General features: G+C 40.0%; 3 non-coding genes across 3 annotated transcripts; all 3 read left to right on the forward strand.

Moving 5' to 3' along the window:
- The first annotated feature begins 12,436 nt into the window (after positions 1-12,436).
- LOC117149144 lies at positions 12,437-14,419 on the forward strand. The gene has a single exon (XR_004460068.1). It is a non-coding gene; the product is annotated as a small subunit ribosomal RNA (ribosomal RNA).
- A 686-nt stretch (positions 14,420-15,105) lies between these two features.
- Positions 15,106-15,284, forward strand: LOC117149141. Its single transcript, XR_004460065.1, has one exon. It is a non-coding gene; the product is annotated as a 5.8S ribosomal RNA (ribosomal RNA).
- Positions 15,285-19,886: 4,602 nt separating this feature from the next.
- Positions 19,887-21,881, forward strand: LOC117149143. Its single transcript, XR_004460067.1, has one exon. It is a non-coding gene; the product is annotated as a small subunit ribosomal RNA (ribosomal RNA).
- Positions 21,882-22,342: the final 461 nt, after the last annotated feature.

Here is a 22,342-nt window from a genome sequence, read left to right on the forward strand (position 1 = left end):
TTTTGTGTTTATTATATGCTCTTGTATGATTAACAATGCGAAAGATTCAGGATACCTTCGGGACCCGTCTTGAAACACGGACCAAGGAGTCTAACATATGTGCAAGTTATTGGGATGTAAACCTAATAGCGTAATTAACTTGACTAATAATGGATTAGTTTTTTAGCTATTTATAGCTAATTAACACAATCCCGGGGCGTTCTATATAGTTATGTATAATGTATATTTTATATTATTTATGCCTCTAACTGGAACGTACCTTGAGCATATATGCTGTGACCGAAAGATGGTGAACTATACTTGATCAGGTTGAAGTCAGGGGAAACCCTGATGGAAGACCGAAACAGTTCTGACGTGCAAATCGATTGTCAGAATTGAGTATAGGGGCGAAGACCAATCGAACCATCTAGTAGCTGGTTCCTTCCGAAGTTTCCCTCAGGATAGCTGGTGCATTTTAATATTATATAAAATAATCTTATCTGGTAAAGCGAATGATTAGAGGCCTTAGGGTCGAAACGATCTTAAACCTATTCTCAAACTTTAAATGGGTAAGAACCTTAACTTTCTTGATATGAAGTTCAAGGTTATGATATAATGTGCCCAGTGGGCCACTTTTGGTAAGCAGAACTGGCGCTGTGGGATGAACCAAACGTAAATGTTACGGTGCCCAAATTAACAACTCATGCAGATACCATGAAAGGCGTTGGTTGCTTAAAACAGCAGGACGGTGATCATGGAAGTCGAAATCCGCTAAGGAGTGTGTGTAACAACTCACCTGCCGAAGCAACTAGCCCTTAAATGGATGGCGCTTAAGTTTATATATACCATTACCGCTAAAGTAGATGATTTATATTACTTGTGATATAAATTTTGAAACTTTAGTGAGTAGGAAGGTACAATGGTATGCGCGTAGAAGTGTTTGGCGTAAGCCTGCATGGAGCTGCCATTGGTACAGATCTTGGTGGTAGTAGCAAATAATCGAATGAGACCTTGGAGGACTGAAGTGGAGAAGGGTTTCGTGTGAACAGTGGTTGATCACACGAGTTAGTCGGCTAAGTTCAAGGCGAAAAGCCGAAAATTTTCAAGTAAACAAAAATGCCTAACTATATAAACAAAGCGAATATAATACACTTGAATAATTTTGAACGAAAGGGAATACGGTTCCAATTCCGTAACCTTTGAGTATCCGTTTGTTATTAAATATGGGCCTCGTGCTCATCCTGGCAACAGGAACGACCATAAAGAAGCCGTCGAGAGATATCGGAAGAGTTTTCTTTTCTGTTTTATAGCCGTACTACCATGGAAGTCTTTCGCAGAGAGATATGGTAGATGGGCTAGAAGAGCATGACATATACTGTTGTGTCGATATTTTCTCCTCGGACCTTGAAAATTTATGGTGGGACACGCAAACTTCTCAACAGGCCGTACCAATATCGCAGCTGGTCTCCAAGGTGAAGAGAGTCTCTAGTCGATAGAATAATGTAGGTAAGGGAAGTCGGCAAATTAGATCCGTAACTTCGGGATAAGGATTGGCTCTGAAGATTGAGATAGTCGGGCTTGATTGGGAAACAATAACATGGTTTATGTGCTCGTTCTGGTAAATAGAGTTTCTAGCATTTATGTTAGTTACTTGTTCCCGGATAGTTTAGTTACGTAGCAATTGTGGAACTTTCTTGCTAAAATTTTTAAGAATACTATTTTTTCTTTCTGTTTTATAGCCGTACTACCATGGAAGTCTTTCGCAGAGAGATATGGTAGATGGGCTAGAAGAGCATGACATATACTGTTGTGTCGATATTTTCTCCTCGGACCTTGAAAATTTATGGTGGGGACACGCAAACTTCTCAACAGGCCGTACCAATATCCGCAGCTGGTCTCCAAGGTGAAGAGTCTCTAGTCGATAGAATAATGTAGGTAAGGGAAGTCGGCAAATTAGATCCGTAACTTCGGGATAAGGATTGGCTCTGAAGATTGAGATAGTCGGGCTTGATTGGAAACAATAACATGGTTTATGTGCTCGTTCTGGGTAAATAGAGTTTTCTAGCATTTATGTTAGTTACTTGTTCCCCGGATAGTTTAGTTACGTAGCCAATTGTGGAACTTTCTTGCTAAAATTTTAAGAATACTATTTGGGTTAAACCAATTAGTTCTTATCAATTATAACGATTATCAATTAACAATCAATTCAGAACTGGCACGGACTTGGGGAATCCGACTGTCTAATTAAAACAAAGCATTGTGATGGCCCTAGCGGGTGTTGACACAATGTGATTTCTGCCCAGTGCTCTGAATGTCAAAGTGAAGAAATTCAAGTAAGCGCGGTCAACGGCGTAACTATGACTCTCTTAAGGTAGCCAAATGCCTCGTCATCTAATTAGTGACGCGCATGAATGGATTAACGACGGACGTGTTTTCGTTGCGCTCGTGTACAGATTGCGAATAACTAAGTTTTCCTGTTTGGAAAGTAATTAAATCGGTGATTTAGTGCTCCGCGGAAGTCGAGTGAAAATTGTCGAGTGTTAAAAACAAGCGGTTTGGAAATTATTAACAATAAACTATTGGAAATTTTCCACTCCGCACGTGCTGCGAGGCGAGCTTACGAGTAAGTTTTCGAGTAAGCTTTTTGAGCAGCTGTCAAAAAGCTTATTGGTGGCAGTCACTGCTAGGGTTTGTGTATAGGGACAGTTTTAGTGCTACCAGACGCTACCGATAGGTGGAGCTCTAGAGCATCTACCTTTTGTCACTGAGCAAACGAGCATACGGTTGCTGGCGTCGACGGTAGGAGGAGCCACCATCGGAGTTATGCCGATCGAGAGCGACAGCAGCGCGAGTGCCTTGAGCGGAAGTAGTGCCTCGAGGAAATCCAGACGAGGCAGGCGCAGAAGCCATCTGGCCTCTAAGAGCTCGGCGCCGACGCAGGCGAAATTGGTTGCCCTGGCGTCGAATGGAGTGCCAGAACCCGTTGGTGTACTTGAGGAGGCGTTTTCGTCGCTGGAGGACGCCCGGGCGGCTACCCCCCCCACGCTGCTGCCACCGCTGTTGATCCTACTGCTGCCCCTGCTGCCGACCACACTGCTGCCTCCGCCGTTTCCACTGCTGCTAAAATTGTTGCCACCACTGCCACGCCGCTACCGCTGCCGCCCGTGCTGGGCAAGCAGCCATGATGGCAGAGCTGTCGGCCACCCAGCGCATGGTGAGAAGCAGCTTCCGCAGCCTAGGAGAAGTGGACACGGAAGAGCTCTCGTATGCTATCAGCCGCTACGATGAGCTGGTGCTGGCGTTAATGCTCCGGTGTGGAGAACTGGAGACGCGGCTCGCTATGCCGCCACCGCCGCCGCCGTCGTCGAATCCGTTAAAGAATACGGCCGCCAATGCTCCCCAGATGCCACAGGTTGCACCCATCGCTGCCCGCGGACCACCAAGGTTCGCGAGACGTGGTCAGCGGTGGTGAAGTGCGACGACCCTGCGCTATCGGGGAAAGCTATAGCGGAAAAGGTGCGAACGATGGTTGCACCCTCCCTCGGAGTCAGAGTACATGAGGTACGTGAGCTCCGTCGAGGTGGTGGTGCGATCATTCGTACTCCTTCAGTTGGAGAGCTGCAGAAGGTGGTAGCATCAAAGAGGTTCGCTGAAGTTGGGCTAAATGTGGCACGGAATGCGGCCGAGAAGCCGAAGGTCGTCGTCTATGACGTCGACACAGCTATCGGCCCTGAGGAATTCATGCAGGAGCTGCATGGAAATAACTTCGACAGCGAATGACTATGTCCCAATTTAAGAAGTCCGTGCACCTGGTGACCAAGGCGTGGTCGGTAACCGACGGCGCCACAGTAAATGTAACGCTAGAGGTAGACGACCGCGCGATGGCGAAGCTTGATGTAGGTCGTGTCTACATCAAGTGGTTCTCATTCCGATGCCGAGCACAGGTCCGCACATACGCCTGCCACAGATGCGTGGGTTTCGACCACAAGGTCAGCGAATGCCGGCAGAAGGACAATGTCTGCCGCCAGTGCGGGCAACAAGGCCACACCGCGGCAAAGTGCCAAAACCCGGTGGACTGCCGGAACTGCCGTCACAGAGGGCAACCCTCGGGGCATTACATGCTCTCGAACGTGTGCCCGATATACGGGGCGTTGCTGGCGAGGGTGCAAGCTAGACATTAATGTTTAGCTTCATCCAAGCGAACTGTGGCCGAGGCAGAGCTGCGACCATCGAGCTCGGAGTCCGACTCAGGAGATCGGAGTCTATGTTCGCGCTGGTGCAGGAGCCGTATCTCGGCGGGGACGGAATGGATGTGCTGCCTGAAGGAATGAGAATTTTCACCGATCGGCGAGGGAAGGCAGCCATCCTAGTAGATCAACAGGAAGCCATCTGTATGCCAGTGGAGACCCTCACCACGGATTATGGCGTATGTCTGGTCGTTAAAGGGAGCTTTGGCTCAATCTTCCTTTGCGCCGCATACTGCCAGTTCGATGCACCTCTGGAACCGTACCTCCGGTACATGGATGCGGTCCTGCTGCAGGCCAGCAGAACCCCCGCAATCCTGGGCCTCGACGCGAATGCAGTGTCCCCCATGTGGCTTAGCAAACTCTCTCGTCATGCCGAGGGGCAAGCTAACTACAGACGGGGTGAGCTGCTGTCAGAGTGGATGCTGGAGGCAAGAGTCGCCGCCCTAAACCAGTCAACAGAGGTGTACACGTTCGATAATCACAGAGCTACTAGCGATATCGACGTGACAATCGTCAATGAGGCAGCATCTATGTGGGCCACATATGAGTGGAGAGTGGACGAGTGGGAATTGAGTGACCACAACATCATTACTTGTTGTGGCCGAACCAACTACCGCGCGCGCAGTTGAGAGCATAGCTCCTGTGCCGTCCTGGAACTTCTCCAATGCACGTTGGCGATTGTTCAAGGAGGAAATGGTGAGTAGAGCAGCCGAACTTCCGGAAAACTTCTCAGAGTCGCCGTTGGACCAGCAAGTTTCGACCCTGCGCAGTATAGTACATAATGTATGTGATATTGCGCTGGGAAGAAAGTCAATTTCGATCGCCCAACAGGAGAGCACGTTGGTGGACTGCCGACCTCTGCGCTGCAAGGCGCGAAGTCCGGAGACTTCGTCGCCTACTCCAAGATGGAAGGCGTCGTGATGACGGTGCCGCTATAGAGCGTGTAGTGGTCGAGCTGAGGCGGGCCTCAGCAAACTACAAGAAGCTCATTGGGAGGGCGAAAATGGATGACTGGAAACGCTTCGTGGGAGATCATGCCGACGACCCATGGGGGCGCGTCTACAAGATTTGCCGAGGCCGCAGAAAGTGCACGGAGATTGGGTGCCTCCGCGTGAATGGCGAGCTCATCACTGATTGGGGTGACTGTGCACGAGTGCTCCTCCGCAATTTCTTCCCAGTTGCGGAGTCCGAAGCACCGACTGCCATCGCGGAGGAAGTCCCACCGGCCTCGAAGAATTCGAGGTTGATGCATGTGTTGCCCGGTTGAAGAGCAGGCGCTCTCCCGGCTTGGACGGCATCAATGGCACTATCTGCAAGGCAGTCTGGCGCGCCATACCCGAGCAACCTAGCATCGTTGTTTTCCCGATGCATCCCGATTAGGATACTTTCCCGCTGAGTGGAAGTGCCCACGAGTTGTCTCGCTGCTCAAAGGGCCAGATAAGGACAAGTGTGAGCCCTCCTCATATAGAGGAATATGCTTGCTGCCAGTCTTTGGTAAGGTGCTCGAGGCCATCATGGTGAATCGTGTGAGAGAAGTTCTTCCGGAAGGCTGCAGATGGCAGTTTGGATTTCGCCAAGGACGATGTGTGGAGGATGCCTTGGAGACACGTGAAGAGCAGTGTTTGTGCCAGCCCGGCGCAATACGTGCTCGGCACATTCGTGGACTTCAAAAGGAGCATTCGACAACGTCGAATGGAGTGCTGCACTCCGCCGACTAGCAGACTTGGGATGCCGGGAGATGGGCTTGTGGCAGAGCTTTTTCTCCGGCCGAAGAGCAGTGATCCGAAGCAGTTCCGGTACTGTGGAAGTACCGGGTAACTAGAGGCTGCCCCGCAGGGGTCAATCAGTGGCCCATTTATCTGGGACATTCTGATGGATGTACTGCTTCAGCGTCTCCAGCCGTATTGCCAGCTGAGTGCATACGCTGATGACTTGCTGCTTCTCGTCGAGGGAAATTCCCGAGCTATGCTAGAGGAAAAGGAGCACAGCTGATGTCCATCGTAGAAGCGTGGGGAGCGGAAGTTGGCGTTGCCGTCTCGACCAGCAAGACGGTAATAATGCTGCTAAAAGGTGCCTTGAGACGTGCGCCTACGGTGAGGTTTGCTGGAGCGAACCTTCCGTATGTGCGTAGCTGTCGGTACCTTGGCATCACGGTCAGTGAAGGAATGAAATTCCTCACGCACATAGCTTCGCTTCGCCAGCGGATGACCGGAGTCGTTGGAGCATTGGCGCGTGTGCTTCGAGCCGACTGGGGCTTCAGTCCTCGAGCCAGGCGGACCATATATGACGGACTCATGGCACCTTGTGTGCTGTTTGGTGCCCCGGTATGGTATGACACCGCCGAGCAAGTAGCCGCCCGGAGACGACTAGCCTCCTGCCAGAGGCTAATCCTGCTTGATGCCTTTCGGTATGCCGAACAGTGTCCACAGTGGCACTGCAGGTACTTGGTGGAGCTCCCCCGCTTGACTTGGCTGCTAAGTTTTTAGCGGTCAAATACAAGCTGAAGCGTGGATACCCGCTGGAGGAGAACGACTGGCTATATGACGAGGACACTACGTGTCTAAGCTGGAAGCAGAGGAAGACTCCGCCTAGAAGAGTGCTTACTGCAGAGTTGGCAGAACAGATGGGATGATGACAGCGAACAGGACGGGTGACGCATAAATTCATCCCATATGTCACTCTCGCCTATCGGGATCCAAGATTTGGATTCTCGATGAGACGTCTTACTGCTGACAGGTCACGGGTCGTTTAACGCATTTTTGCAAGGGAGAGCCCTCAGCGATACCACTGCTTGCGCTTGTGGAGATCCATATGAGGACTGGATGCACATATTGTGCGCTTGCCCCCTATATGCAGATTTGCGGAACCTCGATGGACTTGGAGTGCAGCGCCTTGGCGAAAACTGGACCTTCGATAGAATCCTGGAAGATCAACAGAGGGACTCAACGGCTGGCAGTGTTTGCGGACGAAGTGTTCCGTAGGAGGAGGGGTGTTTAGCCCAACAACTTCGCCGTGTGGTTAGCGGGCGAGAATACTTCCACAGTCCGCTATTGCTTGTCGTAAGAGGCGACTAATATAGCCATAGGTCCCTCTAACCCTGCTTGTCGGAGCAAAAGGAGGAGGCCCACCGAGCCTCTCTTTCGGTACCACGGGTTGTGCAGCTATCCAAGACTGCACATTGAGGTAGGCCCCCCTGGTGGGAGTATCGGTGGTGGCTGTGGTTGGTACCCATATCGCGGGTAGAGCCTTCGTGTTCGACGTTTGAGTTACGGTGCTAGTTGCGCAAAACTCGGGTGCTGTGACCCAGAGATCAGTAGAGATTTTAGGTAGATCTCGCTCCTCAGCAAGGGGGAGTGCTTGCCCGGCAAGCAAGTACTCGAATTGCTACCGGGGTGGTCGCTATGTACATAGCTATAGCTTCTAGTCCGGGAGGCTTGTCTGGCGTATCCAGACACATACACCATGTTGATACATGCACCACTTGTGGGTGTTCAGGGTGTCGTGGTTGTAATCCCTTCAGTGTGGAACACGCCACGTAAAACAAGTTCGGAGAGATCTGAAAAGTCGTCGTTGTCCCTATCTACTATCTAGCGAAACCACAGCCAAGGGAACGGGCTTGGAATAATTAGCGGGGAAAGAAGACCCTTTTGAGCTTGACTCTAATCTGGCAGTGTAAGGAGACATAAGAGGTGTAGAATAAGTGGGAGATATTAGACCTCGGTTTGGTATCGTCAATGAAATACCACTACTCTTATTGTTTCCTTACTTACTTGATTAAATGGAACGTGTATCATTTCCTAGCCATTATACGGATATATTTATTATATCTTATGGTATTGGGTTTTGATGCAAGCTCTTGATCAAAGTATCACGAGTTTGTTATATAATCGCAAACAAATTCTTTAATAAAACGATGCATTTATGTATTTTTGATTTGAAAATTTGGTATAACTCCAATTACTCAGGTATGATCCAATTCAAGGACATTGCCAGGTAGGGAGTTTGACTGGGGCGGTACATCTCTCAAATAATAACGGAGGTGTCCAAGGCCAGCTCAGTGCGGACAGAAACCACACATAGAGCAAAAAGGGCAAATGCTGACTTGATTCTCGGTGTTCAGTACACACAGGGACAGCAAAAGCTCGGCCTATCGATCCTTTTGGTTTAAAGAGTTTTTAACAAGAGGTGTCAGAAAAGTTACCATAGGGATAACTGGCTTGTGGCGGCCAAGCGTTCATAGCGACGTCGCTTTTTGATCCTTCGATGTCGGCTCTTCCTATCATTGTGAAGCAAAATTCACCAAGCGTTGGATTGTTCACCCATGCAAGGGAACGTGAGCTGGGTTTAGACCGTCGTGAGACAGGTTAGTTTTACCCTACTAATGACAAAACGTTGTTGCGACAGCATTCCTGCGTAGTACGAGAGGAACCGCAGGTACGGACCAATGGCACAATACTTGTTCGAGCGAACAGTGGTATGACGCTACGTCCGTTGGATTATGCCTGAACGCCTCTAAGGTCGTATCCGTGCTGGACTGCAATGATAAATAAGGGGCAATTTGCATTGTATGGCTTCTAAACCATTTAAAGTTTATAATTTATTTTATAAACGACAATGGATGTGATGCCAATGTAATTTGTAACATAGTAAATTAGGAGGATCTTCGATCACCTGATGCCGCGCTAGTTACATATAAAAGCATTATTTAATACAATGACAAAGCCTAGAATCAATTGTAAACGACTTTTGTAACAGGCAAGGTGTTGTAAGTGGTTGAGCAGCTGCCATACTGCGATCCACTGAAGCTTATCCTTTGCTTGATGATTCGATAAATAAATGATTTTTCCTGTAGCCAAACAAACACCTCGTCATCAATTTAGTGACGCATATGATATTGTCCCTATCATATAATTTTTGATATAAAGACTTTAAAGAATTATATCAAGTTGCCAAATACCTCGTCATCAATTTAGTGACGCATATGATATTGTCCCTATCTTTTGATATAAAGACTTTAAAGAATTCTATCAGTTGCCAAATACCTCGTCATCAATTTAGTGACGCATATGATATTGTCCCTATCATATAATTAATATAAAGACTTTAATGAATTGTGTCAAGTTGCCAAACACCTCGTCATCAATTTAGTGACGCATATGATATTGTCCCTATCATATAATTTTTGATATATAAAACTTTAAAGAATTGTATCAAGTTGCCAAATACCTCGTCATCAATTTAGTGACGCATATGATATTGTCCTATCATATAATTAATATAAAGACTTTAATGAATTGTGTCAAGTTGCCAAACACCTCGTCATCAATTTAGTGACGCATATGATATTGTCCCTATCATATAATTTTTGATATAAAGACTTTAAAGAAGTTGCCAAATACCTCGTCATCAATTTAGTGACGCATATGATATTGATCATATAATTACTCAAGTTGCCAAACACCTCGTCATCAATTTAGTGACGCATATGATATTGTCCCTATCATATAATTTTTGATATAAAACTTTAAAGAATTGTATCAAGTTGCCAAATACCTCGTCATCAATTTAGTGACGCATATGATATTGTCCCTATCATATAATTAATATAAAGACTTTAATGAATTGTGTCAAGTTGCCAAACACCTCGTCATCAATTTAGTGACGCATATGATATTGTCCCTATCATATAATATCAAGTTGCCAAATACGTCATCAATTTAGTGACGCATATTTAATTAATATAAAGACTTTAATTGTATCAAGTTGCCAAACATCCTCGTCATCAACTACTATATTATGGTTGCGCCGACCTCTCATCATTGTATTCTCTTATGTCTTCATAGGATTTTGGCAATTATACGAGTAAATTAAATAATATACATATGAAAATGATTAATTATTATATGTATAAGGGAAAAAATGCTGAAATATTCCCATATTATCTTAGTATTATAGAGGAAAGACCGTTGCCGACCTCTGATATTGTTCAAAACTTATGTATTTATATGATTTTGGCAATTATATGAGTAAATTAAATAATATACATATAAAATGATTAAATATTATATGTATAAATGTATAAAGGAAAAAATGATGAAATATTCCCACATTATCTTAGTATTATAGAGGAAAGACCGTTGCTGACCTCTGATATTGTTCAAAACTTATGTATTTATATGATTTTGGCAATAATATGAGTAAATTAAATAATATACATATGAAAATGATTAATTATTATATGTATAAATGTATAAGGGAAAAAATGCTGAAAATATTCCCATATTATCTTAGTATTATAGAGGAAAGACCGTTGCTGACCTCTGATATTGTTCAAAACTTATGTATTTATATGATTTTGGCAATTATATGAGTAAATTAAATAATATACATATGAAAATTATTAATTATTATATGTATAGGGAAAAAATGCTGAAAATATCCCACATTCTCTTAGTATTATAGAGAAAAGCCATTATAGTGAGAGGGTATAGTAGTGTAAACGACCGGAATTACGACAGAGGGTTCAAAAACTACTATAGGTAGGCAGTGGTTGCCGACCTCTCATATTGTTCAAAACTTATGTATTCATATGATTTTGGCAATTATATGAGTAAATTAAATAATATACATATGAAAATTATTAATTATTATATGTATAGGGGAAAAAATGCTGAAATATTCCCACATTCTCTTAGTATTATAGAGAAAAGCCATTATAGTGAGAGGGTATAGTAGTGTAAACGACCGGAATTACGACAGAGGGTTCAAAAACTACTATAGGTAGGCAGTGGTTGCCGACCTCTCATATTGTTCAAAACTTATGTATTCATATGATTTTGGCAATTATATGAGTAAATTAAATAATATACATATGAAAATGATTAATTATTATATGTATAAGGGAAAAAATGCTGAAAATATCCCACATTCTCTTAGTATTATAGAGAAAAGCCATTATAGTGAGAGGGTATAGTAGTGTAAACGACCGGAATTACGACAGAGGGTTCAAAAACTACTATAGGTAGGCAGTGGTTGCCGACCTCTCATATTGTTCAAAACTTATGTATTCATATGATTTTGGCAATAATATGAGTAAATTAAATAATATACATATGAAAATGATTAATTATTATATGTATAAGGGAAAAAATGCTGAAAATATCCCACATTCTCTTAGTATTATAGAGAAAAGCCATTATAGTGAGAGGGTATAGTAGTGTAAACGACCGGAATTACGACAGAGGGTTCAAAAACTACTATAGGTAGGCAGTGGTTGCCGACCTCTCATATTGTTCAAAACTTATGTATTCATATGATTTTGGCAATAATATGAGTAAATTAAATAATATACATATGAAAATGATTAATTATTATATGTATAAGGGAAAAAATGCTGAAAATATCCCACATTCTCTTAGTATTATAGAGAAAAGCCATTATAGTGAGAGGGTATAGTAGTGTAAACGACCGGAATTACGACAGAGGGTTCAAAAACTACTATAGGTAGGCAGTGGTTGCCGACCTCTCATATTGTTCAAAACTTATGTATTCATATGATTTTGGCAATAATATGAGTAAATTAAATAATATACATATGAAAATGATTAATTATTATATGTATAAGGGAAAAAATAATCACCTATAATCTCTTAATATATAAGAGAATATATATTGAAAATACCCGCTTTGAGGACAGCGGGTTCAAAAACTACTATAGGTAGGCAGTGGTTGCCGACCTCCCGCATTATTCGAAATATTTATTTCGGATTAATATTGGTTATACAATCCGTACAAATTTGAGTTCTATTACGCTTTATAGATAATATCGTTTCAAGTTTCTATTATATATAGGTTTCCAGGGATGCCATAGTTGGAATGTGATAATTATTTCTTATGAAAGGTGGAAATAGCGGGTTTTATGTGTGCTGCAAATGATTTAACCAAAAATTGTACCACAATAATTAGATGAAATTCTCAAGTATAAATTAAAATGAAAATATGGATTACGAATGCTATATAAAAATGGCCGTAATCGAATGGATTTTTTTACTTATATATTTAAAATTTTACCCAAAGGCGAAATATTGAATTTTATTCAATATAATAAAAATCATGGAATTATATAAAGTGAAAAATCTATATATCTATATATCTATTATATTGCTTATTTCGATTCAAAATATATGAATGGAATATGAAGGAAAAACATTATTCTGGTTGATCCTGCCAGTAGTTATATGCTTGTCTCAAAGATTAAGCCATGCATGTCTAAGTACACACGAACCGCAAAAGGCTCATTATATCAGTTATGGTTCCTTAGATCGTTAACAGTTACTTGGATAACTGTGGTAATTCTAGAGCTAATACATGCAATTAAAACATGAACCTTATGGGACATGTGCTTTTATTAGGCTAAAACCAAGCGATCGCAAGATCGTTATATTGGTTGAACTCTAGATAACATGCAGATCGTATGGTCTTGTACCGACGACAGATCTTTCAAATGTCTGCCCTATCAACTTTTGATGGTAGTATCTAGGACTACCATGGTTGCAACGGGTAACGGGGAATCAGGGTTCGATTCCGGAGAGGGAGCCTGAGAAACGGCTACCACATCTAAGGAAGGCAGCAGGCGCGTAAATTACCCACTCCCAGCTCGGGGAGGTAGTGACGAAAAATAACAATACAGGACTCATATCCGAGGCCCTGTAATTGGAATGAGTACACTTTAAATCCTTTAACAAGGACCAATTGGAGGGCAAGTCTGGTGCCAGCAGCCGCGGTAATTCCAGCTCCAATAGCGTATATTAAAGTTGTTGCGGTTAAAACGTTCGTAGTTGAACTTGTGCTTCATACGGGTAGTACAACTTACAATTGTGGTTAGTACTATACCTTTATGTATGTAAGCGTATTACCGGTGGAGTTCTTATATGTGATTAAATACTTGTATTTTTTCATATGTTCCTCCTATTTAAAAACCTGCACTAGTGCTCTTAAACGAGTGTTATTGTGGGCCGGTACTATTACTTTGAACAAATTAGAGTGCTTAAAGCAGGCTTCAAATGCCTGAATATTCTGTGCATGGGATAATGAAATAAGACCTCTGTTCTGCTTTCATTGGTTTTCAGATCAAGAGGTAATGATTAATAGAAGCAGTTTGGGGGCATTAGTATTACGACGCGAGAGGTGAAATTCTTGGACCGTCGTAAGACTAACTTAAGCGAAAGCATTTGCCAAAGATGTTTTCATTAATCAAGAACGAAAGTTAGAGGTTCGAAGGCGATCAGATACCGCCCTAGTTCTAACCATAAACGATGCCAGCTAGCAATTGGGTGTAGCTACTTTTATGGCTCTCTCAGTCGCTTCCCGGGAAACCAAAGCTTTTGGGCTCCGGGGGAAGTATGGTTGCAAAGCTGAAACTTAAAGGAATTGACGGAAGGGCACCACCAGGAGTGGAGCCTGCGGCTTAATTTGACTCAACACGGGAAAACTTACCAGGTCCGAACATAAGTGTGTAAGACAGATTGATAGCTCTTTCTCGAATCTATGGGTGGTGGTGCATGGCCGTTCTTAGTTCGTGGAGTGATTTGTCTGGTTAATTCCGATAACGAACGAGACTCAAATATATTAAATAGATATCTTCAGGATTATGGTGCTGAAGCTTATGTAGCCTTCATTCATGGTGGCAGTAAAATGTTTATTGTGTTTGAATGTGTTTATGTAAGTGGAGCCGTACCTGTTGGTTTGTCCCATTATAAGGACACTAGCTTCTTAAATGGACAAATTGCGTCTAGCAATAATGAGATTGAGCAATAACAGGTCTGTGATGCCCTTAGATGTCCTGGGCTGCACGCGCGCTACAATGAAAGTATCAACGTGTATTTCCTAGACCGAGAGGTCCGGGTAAACCGCTGAACCACTTTCATGCTTGGGATTGTGAACTGAAACTGTTCACATGAACTTGGAATTCCCAGTAAGTGTGAGTCATTAACTCGCATTGATTACGTCCCTGCCCTTTGTACACACCGCCCGTCGCTACTACCGATTGAATTATTTAGTGAGGTCTCCGGACGTGATCACTGTGACGCCTTGCGTGTTACGGTTGTTTCGCAAAAGTTGACCGAACTTGATTATTTAGAGGAAGTAAAAGTCGTAACAAGGTTTCCGTAGGTGAACCTGCGGAAGGATCATTATTGTATAATATCCTTATCGTTAATAAACATTTGTTATAATACAAATAAATACAATTTACCAAAATAAAAATATTACAAAATGATTCCACGGAATCAAAAGTTAAAGTCAAAATAAAATGAAGATGGCTTTTATTTTATATGTGGGGCTTGGCAACCTCATAAAAAGACTTTAACATTATTAATGTTGTTGTGCGTATTTGTGGCAGTACCTACTACAACAATGGCGTTTCCTATAAAAACAAATTCTCGAAAATGGAAATCGAAGAAACTGAACAAAATTTGAAAGTAGAAGTCGAATTAAAATTAAAATAATTTTGAATGTGGTATTCAAAATAAGTGTGTGTGTATATGGACCATAATATACACGCGTTGCGAATATGTATTGTTCATCTATGTTATGAGCATACGTTGGCTAATGCAACAACCTAAAATATACAATGTTTGTACCTGTCATCCATCAGGTTAATGTTTTATATAAATTTTGCAGTATGTGTCACCCAAAATAGCAAACCATAACCAGATTTTTATGATACATAATGCTTATATGAAACTAAGACATATCGCAACATTTATTTTTAGGTATAAAAATAAATTTATTGAAGGAATTGATATATGCCAGTAAAATGGTGTATTTTTAATTTCTTTCAATAAAAACAATATTGATATTATATAAAAATGAATTATAAAACTCTAAGCGGTGGATCACTCGGCTCATGGGTCGATGAAGAACGCAGCAAACTGTGCGTCATCGTGTGAACTGCAGGACACATGAACATCGACATTTTGAACGCATATCGCAGTCCATGCTGTTATGTACTTTAATTAATTTTATAGTGCTGCTTGGACTACATATGGTTGAGGGTTGTAAGACTATGCTAATTAAGTTGTTTATAAATTTTTTATAAGCATATGGTATATTATTGGATTAAATAATGATTTTATTCATAATATTAAAAAAGAAATGAAAAACATTATCTCACATTTGAATGTGAAAAACGAAGAGAAATATTTTCTTTTTCAATCAAATAATACTGAGAAATGTCTAGCATAAAAAATTGAAATATTTTTCATCTAGAATTGTCTCTTATTAATGATTCGGAAAAAGAAAAATCTTGGTTTTGTTATTATTCTTCGTTGGTTCGTTAAATGGATAAAAAATAACTTTGCTTACAAGAACTATTGGAACTATTTATAACGAATTTAATTGATTGTTTTATCATTTATATATAAAGAATTTATGGCAAAAAATAGTTATATATACAACCTCAACTCATATGGGACTACCCCCTGAATTTAAGCATATTAATTAGGGGAGGAAAAGAAACTAACAAGGATTTTCTTAGTAGCGGCGAGCGAAAAGAAAACAGTTCAGCACTAAGTCACTTTGTCTATATGGCAAATGTGAGATGCAGTGTATGGAGCGTCAATATTCTAGTATGAGAAATTAATGATTTAAGTCCTTCTTAAATGAGGCCATTTACCCATAGAGGGTGCCAGGCCCGTATAACGTTAATGATTACTAGATGATGTTTCCAAAGAGTCGTGTTGCTTGATAGTGCAGCACTAAGTGGGTGGTAAACTCCATCTAAAACTAAATATAACCATGAGACCGATAGTAAACAAGTACCGTGAGGGAAAGTTGAAAAGAACTCTGAATAGAGAGTTAAACAGTACGTGAAACTGCTTAGAGGTTAAGCCCGATGAACCTGAATATCCGTTATGGAAAATTCATCATTAAAATTGTAATATTTAAATAATATTATTAAGAATAATGTGCATTTTTTCCATATAAGGACATTGTAATCTATTAGCATATCCCAAATTTATCATAAAATATAACTTATAGTTTATTCCAATTAAATTGCTTGCATTTTAACACAGAATAAATGTTATTAATTTGATAAAGTGCTGATAGATTTATATTATTACAGAGCGTTAATTTTTCGGAATTATATAATGGCATAATTATCATTGATTTTTGTGTTTATTATATGCTCTTGTATGATTAACAATGCGAAAGATTCAGGATACCTTCGGGACCCGTCTTGAAACACGGACCAAGGAGTCTAACATATGTGCAAGTTATTGGGATGTAAACCTAATAGCGTAATTAACTTGACTAATAATGGGATTAGTTTTTTAGCTATTTATAGCTAATTAACACAATCCCGGGGCGTTCTATATAGTTATGTATAATGTATATTTATATTATTTATGCCTCTAACTGGAACGTACCTTGAGCATATATGCTGTGACCCGAAAGATGGTGAACTATACTTGATCAGGTTGAAGTCAGGGGAAACCCTGATGGAAGACCGAAACAGTTCTGACGTGCAAATCGATTGTCAGAATTGAGTATAGGGGCGAAAGACCAATCGAACCATCTAGTAGCTGGTTCCTTCCGAAGTTTCCCTCAGGATAGCTGGTGCATTTTAATATTATATAAAATAATCTTATCTGGTAAAGCGAATGATTAGAGGCCTTAGGGTCGAAACGATCTTAACCTATTCTCAAACTTTAAATGGGTAAGAACCTTAACTTTCTTGATATGAAGTTCAAGGTTATGATATAATGTGCCCAGTGGGCCACTTTTGGTAAGCAGAACTGGCGCTGTGGGATGAACCAAACGTAATGTTACGGTGCCCAAATTAACAACTCATGCAGATACCATGAAAGGCGTTGGTTGCTTAAAACAGCAGGACGGTGATCATGGAAGTCGAAATCCGCTAAGGAGTGTGTAACAACTCACCTGCCGAAGCAACTAGCCCTTAAAATGGATGGCGCTTAAGTTGTATACCTATACATTACCGCTAAAGTAGATGATTTATATTACTTGTGATATAAATTTTGAAACTTTAGTGAGTAGGAAGGTACAATGGTATGCGTAGAAGTGTTTGGCGTAAGCCTGCATGGAGCTGCCATTGGTACAGATCTTGGTGGTAGTAGCAAATAATCGAATGGGTTCCCGCTTTACTATAGGTACGGCAGTACTATACCTCCCGCATTGCCGTTCCGGATTATGTTTATTTGTGTTTGCGATCAATAAAGATATATTATTATCCGTTTACATTGTTTCAGTTCAAGTAGTTATCCCTATCGTACTTGGTCATGTTTCTCATATAGGAACGCGGGATAATAAATGTATTATAGCAAAAGTCAATTATACATATTGCCACATTATCTTAGTATTCCGTTGCTGAATATTGTTCAAAACTTATGTATTTATATGATTTTGGCAATAATATGAGTAAATTAAATAATATACATATGAAAATGATCAAGTATTCAATATAAAACTTATGTATTTATATGACAATTATCATATGAAAATTATCCGTATTATAGTTATAGTGAGAGGTATAGTAGTGTTTACGGAGGGTTCAGGCAACCTCTCATATTGTTCAAAACTTATGTATTCATATGATTTTGGCAATTATATGAGTAAATTAAATAATATACATATGAAAATTATTAATTATTATATGTATGGGAAAAAATGCTGAAATATTCCCACATTCTCTTAGTATTATAGAGAAAAGCCATTATAGTGAGAGGGTATAGTAGTGTAAACGACCGGAATTACGACAGAGGGTTCAAAAACTACTATAGGTAGGCAGTGGTTGCCGACCTCTCATATTGTTCAAAACTTATGTATTCATATGATTTTGGCAATATATGAGTAAATTAAATAATATACATATGAAAATGATTAATTATTATATGTATAAGGGAAAAAATGCTGAAAATATCCCACATTCTCTTAGTATTATAGAGAAAAGCCATTATAGTGAGAGGGTATAGTAGTGTAAACGACCGGAATTACGACAGAGGGTTCAAAAACTACTATAGGTAGGCAGTGGTTGCCGACCTCTCATATTGTTCAAAACTTATGTATTCATATGATTTTGGCAATAATATGAGTAAATTAAATAATATACATATGAAAATGATTAATTATTATATGTATAAGGGAAAAAATGCTGAAAATATCCCACATTCTCTTAGTATTATAGAGAAAAGCCATTATAGTGAGAGGGTATAGTAGTGTAAACGACCGGAATTACGACAGAGGGTTCAAAAACTACTATAGGTAGGCAGTGGTTGCCGACCTCTCATATTGTTCAAAACTTATGTATTCATATGATTTTGGCAATAATATGAGTAAATTAAATAATATACATATGAAAATGATTAATTATTATATGTATAAGGGAAAAAATGCTGAAAATATCCCACATTCTCTTAGTATTATAGAGAAAAGCCATTATAGTGAGAGGGTATAGTAGTGTAAACGACCGGAATTACGACAGAGGGTTCAAAAACTACTATAGGTAGGCAGTGGTTGCCGACCTCTCATATTGTTCAAAACTTATGTATTCATATGATTTTGGCAATAATATGAGTAAATTAAATAATATACATATGAAAATGATTAATTATTATATGTATAAGGGAAAAAATAATCATATTATATATGAATAATGGAAAAAAAATGAAATGTTCCTATAATCTCTTAATATATAAGAGAATAGCCCGTATGTTGGGTGGCAAACGGAATTGAAAATACCCGCTTTGAGGACAGCGGGTTCAAAAACTACTATAGGTAGGCAGTGGTTGCCGACCTCCCGCATTATTCGAAATATTTATTTCGGATTATGTATATTGGTTACATACAATAAAGTATATTATTATCCGTACAAATTTGTTTCTCAGTTCTATAGAACACGGGACTTGGCTCCGCGGATAATAGGAATATACGCTTTATAGATAATATCGTTGAAACAAAAGTCAAGTTTCTATTATATATAGAATAACAAATCGTTTCCATATATTATCGTTAATTTTTGGAGGCAGGCAAATATTAATTTATTACCTGCCGTATAGTTGGATTATTATATCGTTACGGTATAATACAAATATGGATTCTTATGAAAGAAATATAAAATTATATATTAAATGTGGAAATATTATCATATGCGCTTGGTTTTATGTTATATATTACCAGAGATATATATGAAAAGAGATAAATTTTAAATTTATCTTCAAAATGCAAATGATTTAACTTAATATTTATATTGGTTAAACAAAAATTGTACATGTGTGGATACAATAATTATGTATGTTGGAAATAAAATGATATTTTATAATGAAATATGTATGTATAAAAAGATAAAATTATAGAAATATATATATTACAATAATTAGATGAAATTCTTGTTATATTGGTAAAACAAGTATAAATTAAAAATGAAAATATGGATTACGAATGCTATATAAAAATGGCCGTAATCGAATGGATTTTTTTACTTATATATTTAAAATTTTACCCAAAGGCGAAATATTGAATTTTATTCAATATAATAAAAATCATGGAATTATATAAAGTGAAAAATCTATATATCTATATATCTATTATATTGCTTATTTCGATTCAAAATATATGAATGGAATATGAAGGAAAAACATTATTCTGGTTGATCCTGCCAGTAGTTATATGCTTGTCTCAAAGATTAAGCCATGCATGTCTAAGTACACACGAATTAAAAGTGAAACCGCAAAAGGCTCATTATATCAGTTATGGTTCCTTAGATCGTTAACAGTTACTTGGATAACTGTGGTAATTCTAGAGCTAATACATGCAATTAAAACATGAACCTTATGGGACATGTGCTTTTATTAGGCTAAAACCAAGCGATCGCAAGATCGTTATATTGGTTGAACTCTAGATAACATGCAGATCGTATGGTCTTGTACCGACGACAGATCTTTCAAATGTCTGCCCTATCAACTTTTGATGGTAGTATCTAGGACTACCATGGTTGCAACGGGTAACGGGGAATCAGGGTTCGATTCCGGAGAGGGAGCCTGAGAAACGGCTACCACATCTAAGGAAGGCAGCAGGCGCGTAAATTACCCACTCCCAGCTCGGGGAGGTAGTGACGAAAAATAACAATACAGGACTCATATCCGAGGCCCTGTAATTGGAATGAGTACACTTTAAATCCTTTAACAAGGACCAATTGGAGGGCAAGTCTGGTGCCAGCAGCCGCGGTAATTCCAGCTCCAATAGCGTATATTAAAGTTGTTGCGGTTAAAACGTTCGTAGTTGAACTTGTGCTTCATACGGGTAGTACAACTTACAATTGTGGTTAGTACTATACCTTTATGTATGTAAGCGTATTACCGGTGGAGTTCTTATATGTGATTAAATACTTGTATTTTTTCATATGTTCCTCCTATTTAAAAACCTGCACTAGTGCTCTTAAACGAGTGTTATTGTGGGCCGGTACTATTACTTTGAACAAATTAGAGTGCTTAAAGCAGGCTTCAAATGCCTGAATATTCTGTGCATGGGATAATGAAATAAGACCTCTGTTCTGCTTTCATTGGTTTTCAGATCAAGAGGTAATGATTAATAGAAGCAGTTTGGGGGCATTAGTATTACGACGCGAGAGGTGAAATTCTTGGACCGTCGTAAGACTAACTTAAGCGAAAGCATTTGCCAAAGATGTTTTCATTAATCAAGAACGAAAGTTAGAGGTTCGAAGGCGATCAGATACCGCCCTAGTTCTAACCATAAACGATGCCAGCTAGCAATTGGGTGTAGCTACTTTTATGGCTCTCTCAGTCGCTTCCCGGGAAACCAAAGCTTTTGGGCTCCGGGGGAAGTATGGTTGCAAAGCTGAAACTTAAAGGAATTGACGGAAGGGCACCACCAGGAGTGGAGCCTGCGGCTTAATTTGACTCAACACGGGAAAACTTACCAGGTCCGAACATAAGTGTGTAAGACAGATTGATAGCTCTTTCTCGAATCTATGGGTGGTGGTGCATGGCCGTTCTTAGTTCGTGGAGTGATTTGTCTGGTTAATTCCGATAACGAACGAGACTCAAATATATTAAATAGATATCTTCAGGATTATGGTGCTGAAGCTTATGTAGCCTTCATTCATGGTGGCAGTAAAATGTTTATTGTGTTTGAATGTGTTTATGTAAGTGGAGCCGTACCTGTTGGTTTGTCCCATTATAAGGACACTAGCTTCTTAAATGGACAAATTGCGTCTAGCAATAATGAGATTGAGCAATAACAGGTCTGTGATGCCCTTAGATGTCCTGGGCTGCACGCGCGCTACAATGAAAGTATCAACGTGTATTTCCTAGACCGAGAGGTCCGGGTAAACCGCTGAACCACTTTCATGCTTGGGATTGTGAACTGAAACTGTTCACATGAACTTGGAATTCCCAGTAAGTGTGAGTCATTAACTCGCATTGATTACGTCCCTGCCCTTTGTACACACCGCCCGTCGCTACTACCGATTGAATTATTTAGTGAGGTCTCCGGACGTGATCACTGTGACGCCTTGCGTGTTACGGTTGTTTCGCAAAAGTTGACCGAACTTGATTATTTAGAGGAAGTAAAAGTCGTAACAAGGTTTCCGTAGGTGAACCTGCGGAAGGATCATTATTGTATAATATCCTTATCGTTAATAAACATTTGTTATAATACAAATAAATACAATTTACCAAAATAAAAATATTACAAAATGATTCCACGGAATCAAAAGTTAAAGTCAAAATAAAATGAAGATGGCTTTTATTTTATATGTGGGGCTTGGCAACCTCATAAAAAGACTTTAACATTATTAATGTTGTTGTGCGTATTTGTGGCAGTACCTACTACAACAATGGCGTTTCCTATAAAAACAAATTCTCGAAAATGGAAATCGAAGAAACTGAACAAAATTTGAAAGTAGAAGTCGAATTAAAATTAAAATAATTTTGAATGTGGTATTCAAAATAAGTGTGTGTGTATATGGACCATAATATACACGCGTTGCGAATATGTATTGTTCATCTATGTTATGAGCATACGTTGGCTAATGCAACAACCTAAAATATACAATGTTTGTACCTGTCATCCATCAG

This window comes from Drosophila mauritiana, unplaced genomic scaffold, assembly GCF_004382145.1.
Source record: "Drosophila mauritiana strain mau12 unplaced genomic scaffold, ASM438214v1 U_164, whole genome shotgun sequence".
NCBI lineage: Eukaryota > Metazoa > Arthropoda > Insecta > Diptera > Drosophilidae > Drosophila > Drosophila mauritiana.